This window comes from Anarrhichthys ocellatus, unplaced genomic scaffold (assembly GCF_004355925.1).
Source record: "Anarrhichthys ocellatus isolate YVR2014 unplaced genomic scaffold, GSC_Weel_1.0 scaffold29, whole genome shotgun sequence".
Classification (NCBI taxonomy): Eukaryota; Metazoa; Chordata; class Actinopteri; order Perciformes; family Anarhichadidae; genus Anarrhichthys; species Anarrhichthys ocellatus.
The window spans coordinates 4191630-4200188 of NW_022280059.1; the positions used below are offsets into that span (position 1 = coordinate 4191630).

At 42.1% G+C, this 8559-nt stretch overlaps 1 protein-coding gene across 3 annotated transcripts in view; it reads left to right on the forward strand.

The window, feature by feature from the left end:
- The first annotated feature begins 484 nt into the window (after nt 1-484).
- LOC116392385 (tripartite motif-containing protein 3-like) overlaps nt 485-8559 on the forward strand; it is a 14717-nt gene continuing 6642 nt past the window's right edge. For 2 of the 3 annotated variants that reach the window (XM_031863790.1, XM_031863792.1), the window contains exon 1: nt 485-666. The gene's annotated coding sequence lies outside the window, so the exon portion shown is untranslated. Of the gene's footprint in view, nt 667-6048; nt 6969-8559 lie in introns of those variants that run through there. The other variant, XM_031863791.1, reaches the window with a different exon arrangement.

Genomic DNA, 8559 nt, shown 5'->3' on the forward strand with positions numbered 1-8559 from the left:
CCATCTACACACAGTCTATATATTCCATTAGACTCATCAAGTGCATTGATCCCAACCGACTGACTCCACCCAAACAACTATCATCCATACCAGAACACGCAGGACTCCCTGCTGTCATAATAGAACTTCACAATTTCCCTTTTGACTGTTGATTTGCAGGGAATTTGGGTCTCATGAGGCAAGAGACTAACTGCCTGCTTATTTTGTGTAGCAGTGTCTTTGTTGTGTCTTTATACTCCAAACATTCTGTGCTTCCTATCGATTTGAAGCTGACAGGTAATAAACTGCATCCTTTGTCCTTTTAAGGGAACTGGGCGGAATCTGAGGAAGCCAAACCCCTTTGCACCAGAAAGACTCCATCCCGCATTCAGTTCCTGAGATTTCAGCGCTTTTGCATATTCCCTACCCCCTCTACACGCCATTGGGTTCCGCAACTCCTCCCATCAGCCCTCTGGACCAATGCTGCGTGTAAGCCGCTCCCCTAATCTCCTCCTTTCCCTTCTCCTCTTCCTTACTGTCCCCTTCTTCTCCCAGACAGACCCTGCCCTTTCCTTTCTGTCGCCCCGGTCTGTGGATTTTGTTGTCGAGGATTGGGACTCTGACAATGGGAAGCCTTCTCAGCGGCCTGCAATGCTTGAACTCCACTCCCTCCTGCTGAGTATTCACGTGAGTACAATCTGGCGATTCACCTCTTATTTATTTTTTTACGATGTCGCATTTCTGCCCTTTTGTCTTGTTTGTGCCATCACGTGGAGTCCTAAATAATACAGTGCAATGACTGAAACGAGTGCAGATTAATAATTGATTACTCCGTTCCATCCAGCATCTGTGCATCGGGTAAATACCAGGCCCAGTCCTTGCTCTTAGGATACTCTGTTTTTATTAATCTGTCATTAAAAACATGAAGTAAACGCATTGTATTCCAGCCTCGTTTTAGGAGCAACTGTTGCACTAAAACCCTCTGCTGCTCTGATTCTTCATTGCGTCCTCAACCAGCCCACACACTTCTCCATTTTAGCTCCCAGGCAGCCCTGTCTGCCGCCGGGGCTCTGTAGCAGGTGGGCATCTCTTGCTGCAGTCTGAGGGCCGGGGCTCTGTAATCAGGCATACGTGCTCTTTTGTTCAGAGGATTAGCGATCGTTCGTTGCTTTTCTGATCTGAATATGTATGGGGTGTATTGCCCGGGGGAAGCTATGTGAAGCCACATGTGAATCAGCGTGTTTGCTTATGTCATCCTGTGAGTCCTTGTGTTGCATTGTGCTGCAGCAACAGCAACAGCCAATGCATCATTTTTTCAAACCTCTGTCCTAGACTGTGAGCATAGGGTTCAGTGGTTCCCTTTTTTTGATTGGTCTTTTGTTCTGGAATATGGCTCATTTGTTAGTGTGAAACTATCTCAAATGTCACATGCTTGTTGAGTGCAGCTGGTTTGGCTGCTTTGACTCCGTTGGCTGTCTGCACATGGGTCACAGGGAGTTTGCAGACGGCCCTGGATGCTGCGCCTTAGGGCAGATGCTTAGCAGGGGTTACATGTCTGTCTCGGGACTTCAGGGTTCCCTTCACTTTGTATAAATGGGCTTGGAGTCTCAGATTATGTCCAGTGTTTTTTTCTTTTTTAGGTAGACAGGGCTGGCAGTGTTTGTACAACTGTGTTACAAACAAGGGTGCTATGTTGACTCTACCAGTACACTGTGAATTGTTTCAATACATCTTTGTAATATTGAAATATTGACCAAGTGTAGGCTGCCAGGAACAGAGTTCAAATTGTAGCTGTGAATTGACTAGATACAAACTCTGAATGCAGACATATTGCAGTAATGAAGATGTAGCTCCACCCTATTGTTGTCAAAATGAAATCATTTATCTGTGCACCCGGGAAAACTTGAACTTAAACAAATTGATGAATAGATTGATTGATCAGGATCATTTGATCATTCACAGTCATTGGTTTAATAACTTGATCTCCAGGTTACATTATGCTCATGTAAATGAGGCCTGTGGCAGTACCTTTTTAAAGGCTTTATTTTCTTAACCCAAGCACTGAAATCAAATGATACAAAACAAAAATGATTGAATTCAGTATCAGTTGAAATAAGTTATTTGGCTTGTCCATTGAATTTCTAATTTGCTGTCTCATTAAACTGATGTAATACGGTACACAGGTGTAACCTTTATTACTTGTCATCATAAGATCTGTAGAAAACCACATTTGTCTTGCAGTACAATGAAGTCTGATCTGAAGTGTAGGTATTAACAGTATTGCAGTGCAATAACTTTGGCATTGGCCTATAAGAGTATGACAAGGTACAGAAAAATGTTAGAAATATTGTGTATGCATACCATAAAAGCATCATATAGTCAATTTGCTGAATTGATAACTACTTAAATTTTAAATCACTTCCCCCAATAAATATTCACGGCTCATTTTCAGACTTGGAACTGCATATGCATGTTGACTACAACTGATTGCATTCTGGTCACTATACTGTATGCATGGTAGGTCTACACTTAGGATTGATGAAAGCCAATCGTTAGACGATGTAATGTGCCTTCTTTTAAGATGGATTTTGCTGAACCACTTGTTTAGGTTTGGCCATTTTCATGAAAGTCAGCACTTTCCCTGGTTCAGAGTATTTCTCCTAGATTCTGTAGATGATGCGTCACAAGTACACAATAACGTACGCTTATGAAGAAGCATGTAGTCACATCCAAGATTATATAATGTGCATAATAACACAAATCTGTTATTCAAATGTTTGCACAGGACAACATGTACAAGACATCATGTGATGTGAGTCACCGTATGAGACACCACGGTCCCTCTGTAGCCCTTACTGCAGGTGGATGAGGGTCGCAGGCAGGGGCCCGGGCTGGAGCACCGATCGGCCTTTTATAAAAATCTGCAGTGCATGTTGTGCCTGCAGACACACTGCCTGCATGCTGCATTGTCTTCTGCCAGCCTGTGTGATAGTGGGCTCAATGGGGGAGACACAAACGTCTCCTGACTCCCTTTTTGTGTCAGTGTTGATTAAAAACTCTGCTGACTACTGTACTTGACATGATGTGGCCACATTCTGTCGTCTTCTCTCGGTAGTTGTCAGATCTTATCAATCTAATGTCTGCAATCAAAAGCATATGAATGACAACAGCTACGATGTTAGTCTGATGAAGTACAGTTTTATTTCTTATTTTATTGTTTGACATTGGTGCTTTTTATATATGTTTATACAATATTTACACCTATTTTGTCACTTGTGTACATACCAGTCCTGTCTATTCTTTAGCTTTTTTTGTCCTTTTAATTCTATTTTTGTGGAAGTACATTGAGAGAGAATAATTGTATGTGCACACATACTTGGCTAAGAAAGACGATTTTAATTCTGAAGTTCTGTAAGTTTTTCATTATTATTATTATTATTATTATTATTATTATTATTATTATTATGTACAGATTTAGTTAGCAACTTTTGGCTTGGCATTTGTTATGTATTCAACACTACAAACACTGAGCCCAGCTGAGGATAAGATGAGCTCCACAAAAATAATATAAATAACTAATACAGCAGTGGTTCTAATAGCTGTGTCCCATGCGGAGTCTGTTGTATGTTATGTGCACGGACATAGCTTTTCTATGATTATGTGAAACCCAACGTCCGCTGCTATGACTGGTCTAACAGAGACTGATGCATTGAGACAGATTCCTTCGCCTGATGCAGTGAAGTGTACGAGGAGCTTGTTAGTTTGAGGAGCAGGGGGTTTCTGTGTGTTGTGTGAATAATGATTGATGAGTCATCATAGAGCCAGGCACCCTCACTGGCCCCACAACAGCCCCTCAACGCTCTCCAAAACACAGAAATGTGCTTTCAGAAATTCGATTCTCTGGATTTCTCGTTCTCAGGTTTGCATCAGCCGTGTTGTTCTAAACAGTACAAAGGTACTTTGGATTGTTACTGCTAGTACAAACGGGACAATGAAATCACTCATGCTTCACCTGTGTCTGAATTAGATTCCATCAGATATTGCTGCAAATTGGCACAATGATCACACATTTCCCTTTTTGTTTTTTGATTTACTATCAATGGGAAATTCACAATGCTTTTTGGAAATGTAATTCATGGATAATAATGCATCGCTGTTGCTGATTTAAAATCTCTGGTACATAACTTACTCATGTTTACTCTGCCGTCAAACACAGGTACTTCTTTATTACAATCTACTTGTACATGCATCCTTGCAACTTAATCAAAACAAAATTAGATTAAATCTATAGATCTGTAGTTCTGCTCAGGCCGACTGTAGGCAAGAACAATCACTGCATGATGACACATGCACAGGGACACAACAGATGTGGATGGAAACATAAACTACAGTCTATATTTAATCACAATCTGGACAGCACATCATCGAGGGCCAACACTTCCTATTTCAGGTCACTGAGACTTTCGCCCATGTTTACCGGTCCAGCAGACTGCTGACTGCTAAACTAAACGGTTGGAAAACTCTGTAGTCTGAAGTCTGTTAGTCTAAAGTCCTCTCTGCTGTGACACATACAGCAGATATCACAGAATTACAGAGAAATGATAACAAACAACGGTGCATATGATCTAATATGGGTACAAACATTGCAGTGACAATACTGGATGCAGTTTGAGGAAAAGGTAGCCGCCTCATACTCAAACAGGGGAAGAGGAAGCAGGGGAAATACTTTTTATGGCCCTTGAAGTGCAAACATCCTGGAATCCTGAGTAGTCACAGTTTCGTTTATTAACTTTAAAGGGAATCATGTCACAACGATGTGATTGTAGTAGATGTGTAACACAGTACACAGAACTCAGTTCTTTTCTTTGATTATTTTATCTGTGATGTTGCATGTGTTTGCTGTATCGTGACATGTAGAGATACCAGAAACCAGCCCTAATATCAGGCCCGAAATCTGAGCTGGTTAAGCTGAGAGCAATGTTTTTATCTGAATGTGAGCTCATGTTGCTGAAATCTAATCAAACCATTCATATTGGAAGTCTCTGTCTTCAGGAGAAAGGTGTTTGCACACAAACAACTCACCTCAAGTAAAAAATACCTCCTTATAGTCTGGTCTATGGACAAGCAATGACTGTCCCTGCTTTACTGATGGTAATAGCATAGGAGTTATGTATCAGGCCAGGTTTATGTGAATCTACGTGAGGTGTTTGCTTTTTCGGATTAGGATTTGAGTTGACTGGACATGAGGGTGTCTGGGAGACACTAATCCAGGTGGCAGACGGGGCTTTGCCCTGCCTGAGGACATTAAGCCACTTAACTGTAATGCAAGGTGAGAGTGGCCGGAGATGCTTTGCACTCAAACAGCTTAATTTACGAACAACATTCACAGTCGGTGGGTTTTCTGCAGGAGTCATGTGAGCCAGTGTGACAGAGAAACATTAAAAACTGACCTCATCTATATGAAGTGCTGATCATGCAGTTCCTGTGACAGAGCCTTGAGGAGGATCTAGTCACATGCTGCTTCAAACATGCAGCGTACTGCAGATGTAGGTCTGCAGTCTGCACTCTACTGTCACTATTACTGCATGTCTCAAAGATCTATCAGAGCTATTTTAATCTCTCAACGGATGGATTAGTTGTGTTTTGTTTTTGATTAACGACAGGAACATTTTCCTTTAATACACTATATTCTACTAAACTATTTTATAAAACGATTATATATGACCAACCCATGCTCACTCCAGTGTAAGAATGTGTTGATACATATATTTAGGCTGTGATGAATTCTGTATTTAAAAAAATCTGCAATCCGCAATAATATAATTGGTGTTATTTTTGTCTTTTTTGTTTATAATTCAATGCATTTTATTGATATTATTCAGCTTTTCTCTAAGCACATGCACAGCTACCCGAAGCTGCTGTCGGGGAGCGACTGTTTTTAATTGAAGATCCTCTTTCTGTGGTGAGGCGAGTGGTGGGGAACTGAGCCGAGAAGGGCTGCTGAGAGAATGGACAGGCAGGAAGGGAAGGGAAGGGAAGGAGGGGGGAGGTTGTTGCAACCCTAAAGGCAGCAGCTAGCCAGCCGAGAGGGGAGGAGCCTGAGGGCTTTGGCTTCTCAAGCTTCCTCCTGATGTCACCGTTCAGCTGCTGCAATTCAGAGTCCCTGTGAAGGGAGGACAGTCCAGGAAGGGGAGGGCTTTTGAGGGGAGACAAGAGGAGGGGGAGGCAGAACGGGTCGGGGAAGGGCTCGCGGAGCTCCTTAGTCAGTAGTCACGTAGGAAGGAGCAACAATGGGGCCTGCCTACCTGAGAAAATCACCATCTGCAAGACGTCTGTGGCTGAGATCAGGCCTGCTGATGCTATGAGCGCATTCATGTGGTTTTGAGAGAGAGAGAGAGAGAAGAGAAAAAAGGAGGACAATAGAAAGAAGGAAAAGACATGAAGGGAGGGGAAGAGATGTTGGGTGGTGAGCTGTGAGCAGATCTGGAATGCCATTGTTAGAGCTGCTCTGTGTTGCAGAGAGGGACAGCTGGCTCTGAGGCCTGCTTGCTCATGTGGGACAGGCAACCCAGTTCACCGTGAATTTCCCCCCACATCTCCATATAGACAGACAGACAGAGAGACAGACAGAGAGACAGACAGACAGACAGACAGACAGGTGGTGCCTGAACTCAGCTAACCGGGATTCAAGGAAAGGAAGTATACGATGAATTTGGGGAGTGGCTTTTTTTAAAGCTTCCTCTTCCCTCTCCTTACTCTCAAAGAAAAGGGGCCTATAGCTATAACTGTCAGTGGGGAGCTTTACCTCTTGGTGCTAGGTGATGTGCAGGCCTGATTAGCCTTATCCCAAGTCAGACCGAGAGAGCAGTTGTGTAGATGCTACCTCGAAGGAGAAGTTACAACCCCTGCTGTTGGAACAGTGGATGAAAGATGAGGCGAGGCTGAAGGATTGTACAGTCACAGGACTGTGACGCATGAAGAGGTGATGGGTGAGTTGACATTACCTTCTAAGGAAAGGTTTGTGTGTATCTTCTTAGCATTAATTAGATCTAGATCATGGCTCTTAACTGGGATGAACGTGGAGTGGATCCGTTATTGTAGAAAGTGCACACTGGTCTTTTAGATTTCTTCTGTTCTTGTGGTGTGTTGAATTGCAATGAATATGGTGTTTGTCCATATCTTTATTTGGTTTAACTGACTCCTTTCTCAGGTACATAAAACATTTCACATTTACTGATGATGCGTGCCATTCTGATCCACAAGACTATTTTGGGGACAAAGATCTGTTCTCATTTTAGTTTTGCTTTTAAATTTGTTCATTTGCAGTTGAATCAAGTCAAACAGGGTGCTTGTAAAATGCACACTTGAAGTTGTTTCATTCCACTCCTCTGCAGCTCACAATGATACGTTAGCATATATTTGTGGTCTATTGTATGCTATTTATCTGAATGTAAACTAATCAGAGTTTCCCTTTTCATACAAAGGTCTCCTAGTTTGTATATGTTTTGTTTGTGAAGTGCTCTTCAGATATCCTTTTCCATGTAGATGTGATCGGCACAGTGTGCAGGAGAGGCTAGCTTCCTGCAGCATTTGTGCTCGCCATTAAATCAGCCAACTGGAAGTTCTCTTATTTTTTTCGGGTATTTATGAAGTAACTGAGCATTTCGGACACTAAATGAGCCTTGCCCACATCATAAGAACATAATCAACAAGGATGTGTTGCTTAATGATCTTGCAAAGAAAATAAGCACCTGTGCCTAGGCCTAGTAGTTTCTCAAGACAGCCTACGTAACACCCACAGTTTCTACACAGCAATACATTCCAATTTTACTGTAATTCAACATGTCAGAGCTCTTCATGCCAACGATGACACACACACACACTTAGTCTGACACCATTCCTTGAATTTTGATATAAGTACTCTACATTTAGATTCCATCCATGTGTGATGGAATCGAGATGGAGTGGAAGTGGAGAGCTTTCACTAAAGAGGCACAATGCAGTCTCAAGTTTATTAGAGGATGATGCATGGCAGACACGTTTAGTGACAACAATAGCAGAAATGAAGTGAAAACTACAAAGAGCCAGTGGCTAATGACGTGCTCTCTACAATGCTGTGTCTCAGTTCTCTGATAAAAGGGGTCTTAGAGGACAGATGATCTCTGGGGGGGGGTATGAGGGTTTCTGATTGTGTACAGCTGACATAGGGGACAACAAATACTTTGTAATGTTACAATACAAACAAGCTAACTACCTAACCAGACCAATGGTTGGAATGATCCTAACATTACCTGCAATACAGATTGATGCTGTTTTATAAGCAGCGTTCATTGACCGCATTAAAGCAGGGGGCCTGTGTTTTTTTGGTGTTCATGTAATGCTCCATGTGCTTATGTACAATATGACAGATGTTCAACATCTGGAACACAGATAATCTGTGCTTGACCCAGTGATACGATTTCATGTAACAGCAACTACCATCTGAACAGAGAGCCAGCAGGCATCCACTAATGGTCTGCAATTCAACAAATGTTAAACAATAAAACAGAGGATGTTTTATACATTTATTTATTTATTTTT